The sequence below is a fragment of the Pseudopipra pipra genome, chromosome 4, assembly GCF_036250125.1.
Source record: "Pseudopipra pipra isolate bDixPip1 chromosome 4, bDixPip1.hap1, whole genome shotgun sequence".
Taxonomy (NCBI): Eukaryota; Metazoa; Chordata; class Aves; order Passeriformes; family Pipridae; genus Pseudopipra; species Pseudopipra pipra.
Window position 1 is genome coordinate 41,472,710 of NC_087552.1, and position 19,064 is coordinate 41,491,773.

The 19,064-nt window shown below is 35.0% G+C and overlaps 1 protein-coding gene across 33 annotated transcripts in view; it reads left to right on the forward strand.

Annotated features, from left to right (window-relative positions):
- The window catches only part of TENM3 (teneurin transmembrane protein 3), a 1,314,794-nt gene that overhangs the window by 450,319 nt on the left and 845,411 nt on the right, over positions 1 to 19,064 (forward strand). The window lies entirely within an intron of this gene.

Below are 19,064 nucleotides of genomic sequence, written 5' to 3' on the forward strand. Positions count from 1 at the left end.
TAAATAATTTGAAATTATAGGAAAATAATTCTTATTAAGATAGAATATTTTTTTCTATTGTACCTTAATGTAATATACTGTTTATGTTACTAGAGCGTTTTCATTTATTTGCAGATGCTGCTGCTATTGTGCTTATTATCACAGGTGAACTGTTACTTTGCTGCCCTTGTAAAAAAACAGTAAACACAGAGAGAAGTCAATAGGGAATACAGAAAAATTCTGACTTGTAACTGATCCTTACCTCTTTTTACCTCTTGGAGTAAAGCATTGCAAAATAAAGTTTATGTAGATCTTTGCCTATTAGTCTAGTACAATTGAGAATTTTTCAAATGGGAAAAAGATAGGAGAAATCCTTAAAGAAATGTAAAATGAAATCTATAAATGAACTAGCAGCACTAATTAAAAAAAAATCAACAAACCAAACACAATAGACATCTAACTGCATAATTGCGATAACCAAAACAGAGTTATCTCCATCTTTGGTGTGTCCATCGGGACTGCTTCAGTCCATCTGGTTTCTTGTGTTTAAAATATTGTGTACAGAAATGTTTGAGCCTGCAGAGTTTACTTGTTTCTCAGAAGAAAGACTCTGCAGGAGAGAGTTTCTGTCCTGTGGATCTTACAGACTCTGCAGGATCTTTTGCTCAATGACCCTAGTTTATCAACAATTCATTTGTGTGACTGAATCTTATTTCTCCCAGATAAACGAGTTTCAGATCATTAAGGCTGTACTGTCCTTGTTAGCGAGAATATATTGTTGGTCGGAGGAATGCCATAATGTCCTTTTCCAAAACACAGGAAAATAATGATTATAGAATATGTTTTCAGTTTTGTTTACAACTACCTTATGTTTCTTGTCTGGTTTCAAGAATAAATTATTGATGAGGTTTCCAAATTCTGGATAGATTCCTTTTTTTTTTTTTTTAATTCTCTTTGATGTTAAAGAATTTGTAGGCTTTTATGCAACATGGGGTGAATTTGGTTGTTGACTAAACCTTCATAAGAAAAGAAATAAAGGATAGCTACAGTATCTGTATAGGTGTGCAATCATAATGATTTTGAAATGAAAAAACCCAACATATAAAAAAGGAGATGCCTTCTGTGTAATGTATTGCATGATTAATGTGTAAATATTACAGTCTGGAAAAAATCTAAGAAACTAAAAAGAAGCTTTGTGGCAGAGAAAATCCCACTTTTACCTTTTTTTTTTTTTAACTTTTGCATCTTATAGTATCTTTGGCATATATCAGAAAGGAAGACATTTTATTTAAAATTGCTAAGATCTAAAATTTGTGTTTGCCCATCTTAATTAAAAGAATTTAGGAAATTTTAGAAAAATAGGTTGTCTAGAAATCCATTGTGTCAAATATATTTTGCCTGAGATTGTTGTCCAAACACTTCTTGAACTCTGTCAGGCTTGGTGCTGTGACCACTCCCCTGCAGAGTGTGTCCCAGTGCTCAACCACCCTCTGGGTGAAAAACCTTTTCCTGATATCCAGTCTAAACCTCTCCTGACTCAGCTTCATGCTGTTTCTTCGAGTCCCATCACTGGTCCTGAGAGTGAAGGGATCGGTACCTGCCCCTCTGCTTCCCCTCGTGATGATGTTGAAGACCACAATAAGGCCTCCCCTCGGTCTCTTCTTATCTAGGCTATTTTTATCCTCTAGAAATTCAAGGCTGCAGAAGGAATCCAGACTACCCATTAGTTCAATCATCAGGAAACAAGTAAGAACAGTATCCAGGTCTTGGTGAGGTTTTTCTTTATTTGTTTTTGGTTTTTACAAATGTAAAACTTTTAACTTCTACACACAGATTAACTATTTTGCTCACCTAAGCAGTACGGCTGTTTCACCAGTTAAATGTATGTCTAGCTGGGACTGGTGAGCAATACTCAGTCAGTCTGCTGTCTGAAACCCTACTGTAGAGAGGTACATCCCCTTATTCCATATTAAATACATTAAAAACAAACCCCAAACATAAATGGTGAATACAAAGTTTCAAAGCCTAGTAGTGATCTTTGCAATCCTAACACTGTGAAACAAGTAGCCAAAATACAAGCATACAATTTTATCAAAGAAATTTCTTTAGCAGGACAACTAGGCTAGAGCCTGTCTGTGACTTCAAAGCTATGTAGTTAATCAGGTCCCAAAATGAAATGAGAACCATATATCCACTGCCAGCTCAAGAAAATAAAACTCGAGAGTTCAAGATCTGTTGGAGTATTGCTGTTTCTAAGAATTTCTTTAGAGATATTACAAACAGGTGATGTTCAGGTAGCCATATTGCATCAAATGACTGATTTTACAGTGGGTGAAATTCCTTGTGAGGATAACTTGCTTCAACATTAATGCCTTAATATTAAAAATAAAAAGGTTTGTCTTAATGCTGAAAGTAAAAAGCTCTTAAGGTTTAAGTTTGTTTTATCCAAACATGTCAGCAAAATCCCACTTGTGAGTAGCACATACGTTTTTATAAACTAAAAGCACACTATTCTGTTGTTTCCTTGCTTTAAGGGGGATAAAACCTGAATACATGAACTGGGTCATCAGATACTGAATAGTGCTGGTTGATAGGGAAATGTACAGCGTGTTGTGTTCAAAGGGACATTTTTTCCTCCAGTTGTTACATGGTCAACACTGAAGCACATCTCCTGGTATTGGTTATTAGGAAAAAAATTAACAGGTCTCGATTTTCAACCTTCTCTGTAAAACATCACAAAAAAGAAATCAGTTTCTACTTTTGTTAAATGCATGTCCTCCATGAGGGGGACTTTTGAAACTCTTTGATGCTGTGCTGTGCTGTAAGTGGTCAATAGAACTACATGATCCCAATTCGGGGGTAGAAACTGGAATATTAATTGAACACGCCACTCGCAATATAAAGGTCTTGGAGGCAGGACATGTTAATGAAGAGGATGGGTTATGCTAATCAGGGGATGGATTATGCTAACTAGATGATTACAAAATTCTCTGCTACAGTTACACAAGTGGTTAATATTTTCCAGTAGCGAGGACCATATGGGGGGAAGAGAACAAAGGGGCTTCTACATCATCCAACAACATCATCACAAAGTCTTTCCATATCTTGCTGAAAGAGACAGGACAATCAAACATAGCTAAATATTAACGGGTCTTGTGATGAAGGTCCTCAGGATAAGGAGTTTCTCCCAGCTTCTGCTGTCCAGGCCTGCTACATAATTTTATTAGTTCCTTTTCTGCTGATAGTCAAGTTTTGGATTCCAACACTATGCAATGCTTAAAAATAATTTTCTCCTAGCAAGTAAAATAAATCTAGGAACTTGGGAAGAAGGGAATTAGGTGAATAAGTCCTAGCTTTGTTTTTTGGTATACCTGCAAAAAAATCCACTTGCCAACTGATATTTTAAAATTTCATTCTCATCAAAATGTAAAATTGATATTTATAAAAATTATTACTTTTGTAAATCCCTTAAGCTCTTTAACTGTGACATCGTACACAAAGATGTGACATGAAACTGCTATAAGACACTCTCCCTTACCAGCCTGAAATCCATTTACTGGCTCATATTATAGAGGGACATGAACTAGATACGCCCTCATGTATGAAATCTTCTGACTTTTCCCCTGCTATCTCCCAGCAAAACCATATACTGCTGTAACTGGAGAACATTTCACAAGCTGCATGTACTTAATAAGAGCCTCCTAAAGTGTTCTTTTAGAGATGCCAGCAGAGGTCACAGACCTGTTTTATGATGTTCTTCCAAGCACAAGAGCTGGTTTTAGCCTTGCAAACACTTCCCAGGGCTTCCCCCAGAAAACTCACACAGACAAAGCAGTGAACTATCATGATTTGTTTCCATTCTAAAGTTACACTCACTCATATTACTGTTTGCTCAGAGATATGCAAAAAACCCCTGTGTTGAAGAAAGATCTAGCCCCTCCTCAGATGCAATTTATATTATGCTGTTAATGATTAAGAAGAGCAAAGGAGTATGGAAGATAAATCTGTAGTGTAAGATTTTATCTTCAGTTCCCCGTCTTATTTATATCTCAGACTTCACCATGTATTGGGAGTGATATATTTTCTGAATTTCATTAAAAAAATCTCATTTCTGGATTTTGCTCACCTTTTTCTTCTCCATTTCTTGTCATGCACTACTGCAAATACAGTTTAAATGTCAATCAACTTTTGTCCTTATATTCTTTCCCTTCCTGTCTTTCATGAAAACAAAAATGGACACTGCCTTAAGACTTGATAGGAACAGCTTCTCAGTGTTTCTATGACACAAAACAAGAGTTAAGGGAGGGTAATAACAGAATAAGATTTTCTAATCGAAAAATAATAGTCAGAAAGTGGATTGTCTCTTGACTTTCTGAGCTCAGTTTTTTCTCTCTTTTGTTTTTAATTGTCCACAATTACTTCTAACTTTTATATGTGCTTCATATGCATGTTGTTGCCCAGCAGATGCTTTACTGTTTCCAAATGACATTTTACACTTTAAAGAAATCAGCTTTCAGTGCCATCCTTTGGTATGTGTGTGCTTGTTCATCAGAAATGAAATACTTCAAGGAGGCATGTCAATTCCTATACATTTCTGCTGAAAGGTAGGAAGCTTCAAGTGGCAATCTGTCTGGTTTCCTGTCAGTTTACACGACAGCGCTCGCTCTGGTCAGCCAGAGCACCCCAGCTACCTGACTGCTTACAGCATTATGACAGGGACAGCCTGGTAGTCTAAAACCTAGGGGTTTCTCCTATATTTTTAAGTAAAAGAATTGATTTGTGGTCTACTAAACCTTCATATAAAACCCTTGAAACCTGGAGTTAGGCTGTTAGAAATTCTGAAGATTTAAGATCTCAGTTCTCAGCAATGCCCCCACCTTATCCCTGGCCATTACCCTCAGCACTTGGTGGCGTCTCTGACCATCTCATGGAGTCTTTGCCAAATTCCCCCACAGTTACCAACTGGGTAGTGAATACTTGAGTCTGACTGACTGAAGTTCCCCTGGCTGCAGGCAGCTGGCTGGAACTGGTTTGGCTCTCTCTTTTCTCTGAGTTCCCTTCAGGAACTGGAAGGCTGCAATTAAGTCACCCTGAAGCCTTCTCTTCTTCAGGCTGAACAATTCCAATTCTCTCAGCCTTTCCTCATCCACCTAACAGTCTGCCCATCGAATCCATCAGCCTCCAATTTGGACAGAAGGATGCTGGGGGGGACCATATCAAAGGCTTTACAGAAGTGCAGATGAATGACACCTGTAATTCTTCCCTTATCCACTGATGTAGGTAAGGCAACATTGGTCAGGCAAGACTTACCCTTGGAGAAGCCCTGCTTCTCAAATCACCTCTCAGTCCTCCATGTGTCTTAGCACAGCTTCTAGGAGGACCTGTTCCATGATCTTTCCAAGCACAGAGGTGGGGCTGACAGGTCAGTAGTTCCCAGGATTGTCCTTGCTTCCCTTCCTAAAAGTGGATATTATGTTTCCCTTTTTCCAGATGTTTAAGCGCATGCCCTTCAGAGAAATAACTTAAGTTTGTCACAGGTTTATGGATATTCTCCACTGTTTTACTTCCTTTACAATTTCTCTCCCTATTAGGGGAGTGAGGGTATCTAGTGTTGAAATTGTATTCATCACCTTATCAAGTAGCAAAGGTAATGGACTGCAGCAAGATGGAATACTCACATGGGCTCCATAGCCCTTTTTGTATGTTCACCTAACATCCCTTTTCATTGTAGCTGAAAGCCACAAATATGCTTCTTTCCCTCAGTAAAAGAATGACAGAATGAGAAGAGTTTGGGGTGGGGGTGGGGGACTCCATTCTGTTAATGTATTGTTTGATTGTGGTATTTTTTCGTGAATGAAATTTTTTGTGCTTTTCCTCAGAATTCACATCATCCTCCCATCAATTGACCCCTCTCAAGTCTCGGGTCTTTTCTTGTTCCCTCCCAGCTGGTTTTATAATGAAACAAGAAGTAATCTACATAGGCATACATAATACAAAGTGTAACCAAACTGTCATTACTGTATTGCTTACTTAACCAGGTAGAAGTCCAGGTGTAAGGAGTTGTAGTTGAAATTTTCATTGCAAAATGAACAACTTATGCAAAGTCTTTTTGTCTTCTAATAACACTATTTTTAAATCCACCAGTGAAATATGTGCTGCTGATGCAATTGTATGAGCTGTTTTCTAAACTGATTAAGCATTCTTAAATCCTGTACTGATACACAGGTATGCATGAGATCTCTATCTTTGTATATAATTCATATATAGCTTATAATTTTATATATACCTCTTCACAGTCTTACCATGTAGTATTATTATGAAGTAAGGAGCTGTAAATTCAAATTAAACTCTCTCAGTTCTGAAGTATTTGCTTCAGTCTACAGACTGCATCAGGTTGGGACAGAATAGCATCTCTTAAAATCTACAGGGGTCAAAACTTGGATTAAAGTAGATATTTTGAGTGAATAGAATTAGAGTTGCCAGAAACTCCTCAGTTTGATTTGCTATTATAGTTGGAGAGAAGAAATTTGGATATCATAGTGGGATATGGAGTAATGAGAAGCCATATTAAGTCTTTGTTTCCTGTCATAAGGAACAATGATTCTTCCCTTCTTCTACCACTTTTTTCTAAACCTACAACCTATGGGAAACAGAGCAAAGCCTCTGCTTTGTAAAAATTCTCTCTTTAAAGGCATCCAAAACCCAGCAGTTTTCTTTCTTAGTCCTTTGCATCTGATGTGGTCTTTGCACCTCAGGCAGAAGCAGTATCTGTCCTGTTCCTATTTCTCCTTCATAAATTCTAATTCAGTGTTTTAAGTTTCTTTGCTTTTAAACATTTGGAGGCTCTTTTTAAACTGAAACATATTTTAAGACTTCGAAAAAAGTTAGTGCTTTTTCTGCTTAGTTTAGTTACTGCTACTTGTCTGTGAGATAAGCCTAGAATTCTTTTCCTTAACTGCACTGGGGGTCATTTACTCTTGTACTGTGGGAATATTATGTTAAATGACCTATGTGACTATATAGATTATATCAGTAAATATTGATATCACTTTCCTTATTTTTAGACTAAATTAAAATTCTCTGTAAAGTATGTTACTGTAGTGAGTATCTGTGGCTGGGTTTTGGTATCTGACCATCTATTTTGGTTTCACAAGAGGTTCTAAAATAGAATATGTAACTCTAAAACAGAATTACTTGTACAAATAATTTCAACATCCACTGTATTGGTTTTATAAGTAGCAAGTAGTCACTAAGGTTGGATTTCATGGGTAAACTGAGGAACTAACTTCCTCCAACATAATTAGACTGATTTCTTGGTTGCTTTTGTTTTCTTTTTTTTTTTTTTCAGCTGAAGTAAAGTAACATTGAAAGTGAAGTAAAAGAACTTTGTCGAAGCTAAATAGAAGGAGGGTCAGAAATAGCATTTAGAAGGAGGGTCAGAAATAACAGTGTATCTTTTTGATTTCTTGCATACACTTGGTTGTGCTTATCACAGCTAGTCTGCACTAGGCTTGCTATTTCCAGGTCCACTTTTAATTGTAGGTCTAGGTCCTTTTAATTCCAAGTCCTCTTTTAATTGTATGGAATACATCAGGTATGTATTGAAGAATTATCTGAAGATGCAATTTATAGGAAAAGCTGTTTATTTCCCACAGAGGTAAAAACAGGCCTGTAACAAGGATGCAGAAATGTGATGCAAAACATACTTATTACTATTCTTAAGGAAAGATTTATATTTTATCAGTGACTAATTGGAAGAGTGCTTTACTTACACATTGAGATAGGCTTGATGTAATAACTTGTTACTTAAGAAACTTAGGGTATAAATTGTTATATTTTTAAAACTATAGAAGTCTTATTATAGTTATTAATTTCACCTTCTCCCTTGAAAATACCTGTATTACATATATGTTAATTGTACTAGTATCATAACATTGAAATGAAATTATATTTTTGGTAGTGAGATTAATATGGCTTGTTGTTGTTTCCTGTATATCTTTCAAGAAAGATGTATTTCATCTTTTTCTCTCTAGGACATATCTATCTCTATGAAAAGTCTTGTGGCCAGTTCTACAAAGCATACCCAAATTAGTTTCTGTGTTATGATCTTGCACAAGACAGGTTAATCTAAGTGCAATTGCAAGCAGTCTTTATCCTGTTTGTATTGAAATAATTTTTTCCTTCCAAAATTATGTCATTGCTTTTAAAACAGTTAAATATAACTGTCATCAGAAAACTCATGAATCCTACATTTCTGAAAGTTTTATTCAAAATTGTTACATCACGCTTGATATTTCATGTGAATTGAACTTCTGGTATTAAGTTGCATGTGTCCTGCCCTCTGCTGTAATCCTCATTGCTATGGAACTGTCTTCCTCAAACAATTACAGACTGTCAATGACACAACATAGAACAGTGTTCACCTGGTTGTAGTATGCAATGAGACCTCAGCTTAGAGAAATAGGAAAAAAGATAGTAGAATGAGAACAGAATGCTGATAATGGAGAAAAATAAACTGAATCAAGTCAGATTTTCTGTCTCTTGTATGACCATTTGTAATTCATGTTTTCTGAATTTTGATAGTGTTACAGAGAGACAGAGGTGGTTAGAGCATTCTTGTTTATGCACTCTATTTACATCACTCATGTATAAGCACGCATGCATACACACACCGGTCATGAGGCAATGGGAAAAAACTTGCACAACAACATTTACAACAACCAAAGGAACTGTATAAAATAATTCAGATAAAAGTGCGAAAAGGGAGCTCATAAGATTGTTTTCAGTGTTTCTCCACAATTTATGTTAGAACTGAAATTTATTACTAGATAAACCATAGTAATTATGTCCTCAATTTCTTCCTAATTTTGCAATTTTCTTCTCTTACCACAAAAAATGCCTACTTAAATACATTCTGCTGTTGTCCGCAATAACTTTTTGGTACTATGCTTGAAAAAAGGAGCTATATAAAATATCTTATGTTTTGAAATGAGCGAACAATCTCTGAGTTAGAGATGGATCTGGGAGGACTCATGATACAGATTCAAAATAAATCTTTTCAAAATCTCAGAACTGAAGACTGGTTGCTTATTTGGGCCACATATAAATCTTCTAACTTTCCAAAATGAAGAGTAAATTCTATGCTAAGTGTGGTCTAGATTCTGTGCTAGTGGTAAAATTGTTGTTGGCTTTTATAATAAAACATAGATGTATGAGTAAAGCACTCAATGTCAGAGTAAAATTTTTCCCCAATTTAATTGTGTAGAATCAATAAATGCTCTAAAGTCATCTAGAAATCTAATATAAAACCATCTGGAAAATACTTGGCAGAAACATTATTTTTGGTGGTTTTGAGAGGTAAAAAGTGATTGTTGAAGAACTAGATGAAATAAAATCTAGTAAAAAAGAATCAAAGACTGTTTATGCAGAATAAATATTTTACGTGACCTGAGGAAAACAATTAATTATATGTAGCACTTAATACCTATGTGCCATTTTTCCTCAGTTAAAATAGTTTGTTTTTCTTATTTTGTTCAAAGATTCTTTGTGTGATCTAGTTTGAAAGAAAAGCCAGAGGAGGAGCATTATAGCAAGTATACTGCAGAGATGACAAATGATGTTGAATCCTGTATGGGCTTTGGTAAGGCTGTACCATAGGGAACCTGCAGAGGTGTCACAGCTTTTTTCTAATCAGAGGATAGATCTTTTACTATGAACATTTTGTCACAGAGTGAAAGGAAGAAAGGAGGGGAATAGACATGTTTTAATTTCTGCATAGAATCCGCTTTTAAAAAAAATTTTTGGATGGACCTCAAATCCTTTGGAGGGCATTCCTTTCATTGTATGTTTTGAAATTTGACGTACACAATTCTTCTCCTATTATTCTACATATTGGGGTATTTTAGTCAGGTTTATTATGTTTTTTTACAATCTCTTTCTGCTACTGCACAGATATAATGATAATTTAGGAAAACATTGTCTTTTTAAAGATGTGAAAAAAAGAATCCTTATTTTTTATTAAGAATTACACAGGAAATTACTATGGCTGGAAGAAGTAAATATCCTTATTTAATATAGTAAAAAAGTAACAGTTAATTTACCTTCCAATTGAGATTACTGATAACTCCACCAAGCTTATTTTTAAGTAGTGTTTCTATTCCATACAGCAAATCCTGATACAACAAAACTAGATTCCCCAAAAGACAGCTATAAATGTAAATATGACATATGAAAAAATCCCAAAGCTTTTTCTAGGAATTTCATTTTAATAGTGTAACATGATTAAGTAGTGGTTTATTATTTTTTATATTTAAGGTAACAGATTTTGCCAGAGCTTTTAAGGACATATGCTAAGCTACGATTACGTGAAGTAAAAGAAAGAATACTAGGAATGGTTTTAGTCTCAAGCAGCTTAAGAGGCAATGTTTAATCAGAATCAGAAAATCAGAAATATGAAAAGGTAGAGCACAATTTGTCCACAAGTGTAATAAGATTTTTCTAAACCATAAAAAAGAAATTTGAAAGTGTAATAGAAATCTCCAAATTGTCAAAATGATAAGACAAATTTTCTCAAAAGAAAACTTAGAGATCAGTTATTTTGGTTTGAGGGCTGAAGTTTTGAGTGTACTAGGCTTAATTTTCTATTCTGCACTTATAAGCAGATTTCATCTCCCAGCACATCTCTTAACTCAGAGAATATCCAGTTCTTGTATAGAATTGATATTCAAGGAAGAAGAATTAAAAATTATGACAAATGGAGATATTACTTATGTTAATGACCCCAAGTAAATAAGAAAGGATGTGAAAAATGGTGAGGAAAGCTTAAGGAGAGATTCGTAATTGTGCCATAAGAGACTGTTACCTCACAGTTTAAGCAAATCAGATTTCTGAAATAAAATGGACATTGCTGTTTTAGAGTCTATAAGATAATGAAAATTACCTGAAATCCTTAACATTAACAGGATTTGAGAAGGGTGATTAAATCATTCTATCTCCAGAATAAGTTTGTAATTCCTGAGTCAAAAGAGGTAACTCAAAATTAAAGTCTTGACACAGTCACTAAATAGGTTGCATTGAACAGTGCATATAATGTTTCTCTGGTAGTTTCATAATTAGTGTGGTTAAAAGTTCAATGAATATAGCAATATGAAAATTAATTTACTCAAATGTGCTGAAAAATAGTGAGGTAAACTAAGAAAAAGTATTACAGAATATCTACTGGCGGTGCCCCTCTCCTGTTTAATAATTATATTTAGAATATTCTAGATTTCTACTAACTATTGGAAATAGTAGTTTCTTATACATACTATAGCTGCTCTCAGTGGGGAACATCCAGGTTACTTTTCTACCCTTTAGAAGATATTGTGGTCCCAGCACTTTTGAAGTCTTCATTTCTTCATCTGTATGCAGACAAAGATGTTGTATTCGCTGGTCCTCCTGTGCCAAAGACAGTGAAGAACAGAATATGAAAAGATTCTGAAGGGCGAAGCTTTTGTATTTTTTAAATTGGCTTATGCTATTAGTCTTAGGATTGTTGTCCACTGCTTTAGTTGTTACTAAAGGGTGTTTCCCAAAGAATTTGTTGGTACAAAAATTAATCTTCATGATTCAGCAAATGTCATTCTTCCATCTGGGTCAATATTGAACTAGTTCTATACCCATGACTTTGTGTCACAGTATTGCTTAAGACAGATCTAAGATAAGATGTAAAGCTGAAGACTTTGTATTGATTATTTGATTTTCAACCTTAAGGTGAAGGCATGTAGGGAACCTATGTAATCTTTACTGAATATTTCACTGTCCTTGTTCTGTGTACAGTCATCTAATGTCTGGCTACATCTTCCAGAAGTTTTGAATCACTGAAAATTAAAGATGAAACACAAAGTTACTTCAAGAAAGAAACAGAAATAGTTACATTCTGATATTGGCAATCTCAGCTTAAAGAAAGAAAGAATTTAGCTATGTTTCAATATTTGAAGCTGAAATTTCTTTATATATTCTTTTAACTTAATCCAAATTGAAACATCAAAATGAGTGAGTGAATGTCTTCAGCAAAAGACAGAAGCTTATCCTAAATTTAGGTTGAATAGTACCTTCCCCACACACTGGGGAATGTGCTGTTTCACGTTTTCAATAGTTACACGTTTCATAGCAAAACCCTACAGGAACAATATTTTTACTATTTAGTTTAATTTTATTTTTTTTCAAGCAGTTGTAAAGATTTTTAAAAAATCTCCCAAATTGCATGTTTTTAAAAGTAATAAAGTTATGGAATATTGTAAAGTAGGTATAGTATGTAGCAAAATATTTTGCTGAAATGTAGATGCTCAATATTACTATAAATTATATCATTAGACATCTCAGGTTTCTTGCACTAAATCTTTTAGAAATTGTCTAAATCCACTGATATAAAATCTGTTTGGTTTATTTTTCTAATGTAGCCCCTAGAGCCACTGTTTTATGGACATCTTATCCACTTCCTTAAGAAGGCCATTCTTGTTGTTTCATGTGTACTGTATTTAGGCCATCAACAGCAAACATGGAAATTGTATTTTGTAGCCCTCCAGAGAAGTGGAGACTTGATAAGTATCCCCCAAGTGCACTTACTTCAAGTGATAAATTAAAACAGAAGTAGGAAAACACAGGAGCCACAAAATTATATTGTCAGTCTGAAAATCCACACCAAGTTGAAAATGCTAGTTGACAAGAAATGTGATCAACAGACTCATCTTAGGCCTCTAGGGTTCAATTTGGAAATGGAAAAGAGGAGCAGAGAAGATAAATTATATTAAAAAAAAACCTGTTAGCAGTACTATATACAGTGTTGGCATTTCCATTAAAAAAGAGTATCTTCAGGGAGGTTCCAAGGTCTCAGTGTGACCCTGAGTGGTGGGTTGTTTTAGTATTTATTTTTATTGTTTTGCTTGGTTGAATTATGGTTTTGCGGTTTTTTTGGTTGGTTGCTTTGGCTTTGGGTGGTTTTGGTTTTTTTGGGGGAGCAGAAGTCTATATTTTCAAGAGACAAAAAACACTAGTTATATTTTTTAAGCTACAAAGAATCTTTAGCATACAAAGTTCTTAAGTTTAGGTGTTTCCCTGGTTCACCACTGAACTGAAGGGCTGGTTTTGCAGACATTTGATCTTTTGTGTAGATTAGCAAGATTACATATCTATTGCTAAAGGAAAATAAGGCTAATTCTGTTTTCATATCATTAGCATTTGATTTCTTTATTTCATTGAATAATGTAGTATTGTGGTTCATAAAATGTAATTTTTTTGCACCATAGCCATTTGAGAACTATAACAGGTATCTGTACAGCAGATGGCTGTACAAATATTTATTCTGGCCCTCTGATGCAATATTCATTGAAATGACTTATTTTTCATACTATTTTAAATTAGATATCAGAAATGGCTACTGATCTTTTGTGCTTTCAATTTTCTTCTGTGCCTCAGCTTAAAAAGATACAAACATCTATGTTTATGAAGTCACTGTTTCATTTTGAAATTTTATTTTAGACAAGATTACCATAAAAATTGAAACAAATGAGCAGAAAACTGAAGAGCAGCAGAAGAATCAGATTGCTTCATTATTTTATTATTTTAAAAATATAATTAATTTCCTATCCTGGCATAGTAATTGATATTTAGCAATATAAAATTTAAACTTAAATAGTGTATGAGAATAATATGCAGCGTTGTTTGTTTTTCCATATATGCATGTATAAATATCTATATAAATATGAGAACATCCTGAGAATTCCGTGTCTGAAAAGACAATAAAATGCTGTTTGAGCAGTTATGTCAATCCAACACAGCAGCAACAGCAGCATCCCAATATAAAGGAGTTTCCAAAACTCACAGCATAACTGCCTGTGGAGTCTGAACCACATGCTGCTACTAGAAAAATACCTTGTACCTTGCTGAAAAGTGGTAAAATGAAGTAGCAATTAAAATTGCAGGATAGTTTTGTTCACCTTCATGGCTAGGCATATTCTGCACAGAAAATGCTTATAGAATTAGCTGATGGAGGTCCTTTCAGTTTTGATTCTGGTTAGTTCTGAGCGCACTTCAGTAACATTAAGTGTATTTTCCAGTCTTATTTTTAGTGACTATTTTTAATGTCTGTGCCTTATGTTTTTAGTTTTTGTACCAATTTTGGAAGACTGGAATTAATTACATGTAAGCTTTTTTAAAGAAAAACTTGGTGTTTGCAAGTGCTTATTGAGAGCAATGCAAAGAATTACGAAGAGCACCGTTAACTGTGCAATAAATGCAGGCAGCTCATCAGCAGAATACAAAATCTGCTTTTTGTGGTGCTTTTAGTGCTGCAAAATGCAATTAAGAATTGAAGCACAATATTTCTCTGTGTGTTAAATCTGAAGATATTATGTCTGGCTCAGAGGAAAATCCCAGTATGTAGGTTGCCATTTCCCATGGAGGACTATGAAGTTTGGGTTTGTGTGCCCTGTTTTTAATGCTACTCTACTCTAGGCACATCATTGGCCACTGCCTGAGGCAAGATAGTGACTATATAAATCTTTATGAAAAATAAACCCACCCTTGTATTTTATAGAACTCTGAAATTTAAATTCAGTTTATTGTCAAAATTCGGATCTAAATAATTTGGGTGGCTCCTTGCAGCTGTGAAACTTGTCCTTTGGGTTTCTGTGTGTCCCGGAATATTGTGCCATAATCACTTTTACATCGTATCTCTTGGTGATTTAAAGAAAAAACTTCTTGGGAACTCTTCTATTATAAATATCATTTTGAAACTTAACTTTCCAAAGTACTTGCTTGAATTGGAATGTTCTCTTAAAAAAGAGGTATTGTAAGGGAATTAACACTGCTGATTGATAAATGCCTAGCTGATTACGTGGCTTTCTTTTTGCTACCATACATAGTTAGAGAAGTGTTTACCCTCATTTGTCACAGATCCTATTGATTCCACATGTCAGAGCTCTCTAAATGACTCTTTCAGTGGCCAGTCTATCTTTCATAGGTCCACACATCATAAGCCTTTTTTTGCATATGGTTACATTTTGGCCCAGGCCTTCACATATAACATGTCCTATATATATAGCGCTATTCCATACCATGTGAGAGTTACTGGTTGCTGCATTATCTAAATTTAAACTGGAATACAAATATAGTTTCTAAGTTATGGTAAAAAGTAAACTGTAGTCAAAATTTTTTAAGTCACTGTAAGAAAGAAGTTTTGTAGAAATTAATGATTTCTTTATGTGTGCATTTTCCATTAGCAGTATTGTTTGCTATACGTGTACACTAAAGAATAATAATGTATTAAGAAAAATACACAAAGTACAAAATGTATTTCAGCAAATAATTTTCTAGGGCTTATTCTCTGCTCTTACACCCTGCGAATATTTCAACTTTCTTTGTGTTCTTATTTTTCTTTTTTCTGAGTTTTTATCTTTCATATTTTGGTCTGGTTTTTCTCCTTTTTTAATTCATAACTCATCATTTTTATGACCCGCCACTGAGACAGGGTAACTGAGGTTCTTGTTAATAGATCTCTTGGGACGGATTACCATGAAATGACACTGAATGACCAGTGTGTGTATATATTTATATATATATATATATATATATATTTAACAAATTGGTTGCAATGGAAAAAGAGATATGTAACCAGTTTGGTTGTTGTTATCTATAGTAGTATAACAGTGTAGAAGTATAAAGCTGTTACTTAATATATAAGGGGAAAAAAGAAGGAGAAAGAAAGGATAAGAGTAGATAGTGGAGAGGAAAGATATCACCACACATGGATCCAGCGACAAGACTTGACTGTTGCAATTTAGATGTTAAAGTGATGGTCGCAATCTTGACCAGTGGGGGAAGCCCACCAGACAAAGAGTTCAACATGTTAATATACATTCAAGTTCAGGTGGGAACACCAAGGTACCTCCCCAGGGGATAGAGTTTTAACACTGTGGATCATATGCAGTCCTCTGCTGGAAGGCCCCAGAAATGAGTCTGGGGGTGCTTTGGTGGTCGTTGTGGTCACAGACACTATTTGTCCCATAACTTGGTGTGGTCTTTGTTTGACTGGTGATATGTGTATGAGCAGTTGCTTCCTTTCCAACAGTTTGCCCCAGTGAGAACTTTTGTCCAGGTGCATTAACCAGGATGCACTAATCAGATCTCACCTCCGCCAGGCCTGGAATTAGCACCTTCCTGTCACAAATTCCTCCCTTCTGTGCTTATCTCAAGTTCCCACTGTGGTGGCTTATCTTATGGCAAGTTCCTTTTATGGCCTTGTCAGTGTTTGACTGTGCACTGCAACTGTGCTCTTAAAGTCCTTACAATCACCCATTTCTTTCCCAAGGTTATCATCACTGTTCATTTTTAACATGAGTGTACTTTAGCAATCAACTAAATAGATCTCTCTAATCCCCAGAATCTCAGGTTTTATCTAAAGTATGGCAAATCTGTATTATCTTGACTATAATTTATCTATAAATATAGACTTGACTATAATCTATCTATAATATCTTGGGTGTGTTGATTCTATTAATTTACAGTAAAAATTCCCCAAAACTCTGGTTTTGATTCTGTTTTTGAAAAATCAGTCTTCACAAAACATACCTCTTATTTATTGTTCAGGATGTGATCGAAAATTGCTGAGTATTCTTTTTTAATAATATAATGGTACAATTTGTGTGTTATGACCTTAGTAGTCTCTCTGATGTTGAGATGTTTTATGTTTCCACCACTAAATACTTCTCTATCAGTTTAGTTTCACTTAACTTTCAATAATTTTCAGAAATGCTGGAAAACCACTCTGTCCAGGACTTTATCTGTGATACAGTTTGTGGATAGAGAAAGATATGTGTTAGTACCTCACTAGAAAGCCAGATGGTTATTCAGACTGTAGCTAGATCAGCAAGTGTGCCTCTGGTTTCCTTCTCTCCTTCTCTTGTTTTTTAATGGGAACATATGTATTAATGTTTAGTGAGTCCAGAGGAAGACCACAGAGATGATCAGAGAACTGGAGCACCTCTCCAATGAGGGTAGGCTGAGAGAGTTGGGGTTGTTCAGCCTGGAGAAGAGAAGGCTTCTGAAACACCTTATAGCAGCCTTGCAGTATCTAAAATTATAATAATAATAATAATAATAAGAGAGCAGGAGAGGGATTTTTTACAAGGACATGTAATGAGAGGACAAGGGAGAAAAAGATTTTAAACTGTAAGAAGGCAGATTTAGATTAGATATGAGGAAGAATTTCTTTCCTGTGAGGCTGGTGAGGCACTGGAACAAGTTGCCCAGAGTAGTGGTAGATATCCCATCCCTTGAAGTGTTCAAGGCCAGGTTGGATGGAGCTTTGAGCAACCTGGTCTTGTGAAAGGTGTCCCTACCCCAGGCAGGAGGATTGGATGAGGTCCCTTTCAACCCAAACTGTTCTATAATTCCGTGATTCTAATAAACTCCAGAGGAGTCATTTATTGAAAAATGTTGGGATGAACAAAACCAGAAGCAATGACTGAAGCCTGATTTTGTAATTATGCAATTTGTGAGAGAGGGATCATTCCTTTTTAATTTCGAATTTCTTTAAGACTTAGCTAGAAACAAAAGGCCAGTTTTGAGTATCTTATGAGAGAAGATAGACAGATTGGTGAGCTTGAGCATATGATATAATAAAAAAGTGTCAATAAGTAGATTATCTGTGAAAAACTATGCAATTAACAAACACTTCATTTTTCTTCCCAGAAAGCTTACTCTTTGCAGGCAAGTTCAAACACTGCATTATTTTAAGAACATAGACATAGAGGTCTAGTGAAACATTTTTTTTAATGAGACCCCTGTTATCTATCCTTTCAAACCATGTAATGTAATTTCTTGTAGAAACTGGCCACACTAAAACTAATCATGGTTATCTCCGCACTACAACTAGAAGGTTGTAACAAGAATAGGATACTCAGCTGTTCAGAAGTTTTCTTTCCAACATCAGCATGTTAGTGTCCTGTTTATAATTATGGAATCACAGAATAGGTCAGGTTGGAAGGTACCACAGAGGGTCATCTGGTCCAACTTCTCTGCTCAAGCAGGGTCATCCCAGAGCACATGGCACAGGATTGTTTCCAGATGGTTCTTGAATATCTCCAGTGAGGGAGACTCCACAACCTCTCTGGACAACCAGTTCTAGTGCTTGGTTACTCACAAAGTAAAGTTCTTCCTCATGTTCAGGTGGAACTTTCTGTGCATCAGTTTCTCCCCATTGCCTCTTGTCCTATTGCTTGACACAACCAAGAAGAGCCTGGATCCATCATCTTGACGTCTTTACTTCAAATACTTTTATACATTGATGGGGTTCATAATTGGTGTTTTTATATTCAGTGGGTTTTTTACTCTTTTCTTATGGTATTCTTTAGTGTATTAAGTAGAGGAGGTGGCTTTAGCTTTTCTTCACAATTTTCTAGAATTTAATCTTGTGAGCCTTCAGCTTAAACTTTTTTTTTATTTTCAAAAGTCTGGAATACACATGCTATATTACAGATTTATGGATATATGTATGTTTGAAAAATTATATTTTAGTATCTGTTTACACACACAGTTCCAAAACACTTATCAATGAAAAGTAAATTCAGTAATTCCTATTAATATTCAGGCTTCATTAAGAAATAGTTTTCTTTTTTGTACGGAAGACACCAGCCTATTAGTGTGCATAATAACGTGCTTGATAATTTTCTTCCTTCTTTCAGAAAACCAAAGTTTTTGAAAGCTGTTTTTTGTACTTGTCTCTTTCCTTGTTTGTTTGCAAATTACAGGTGTAATATTTCATCTTTATTCTTAGATAATGAAATAGACGTTCTGTGTTGCTAAGCAGAATAAAAGAGAGTTGAGTAAGTGCAGAGCTTTTTCAACTCAACAAGATGAAAATGTCTTGAAGATGCAAAATAACACATTTGCTGTCCCCTAAAAACCTGCTCATCCTTTTCTGTTGATAAATTAAAGATTAAAGAAATTTCAGGTTGATTTGGGGTAGGGGTGCACATGTTTGTCATATATTATGAAATACAGATAATAAACTGTAATCCACATGACCTGCAATAAGGATATTCATT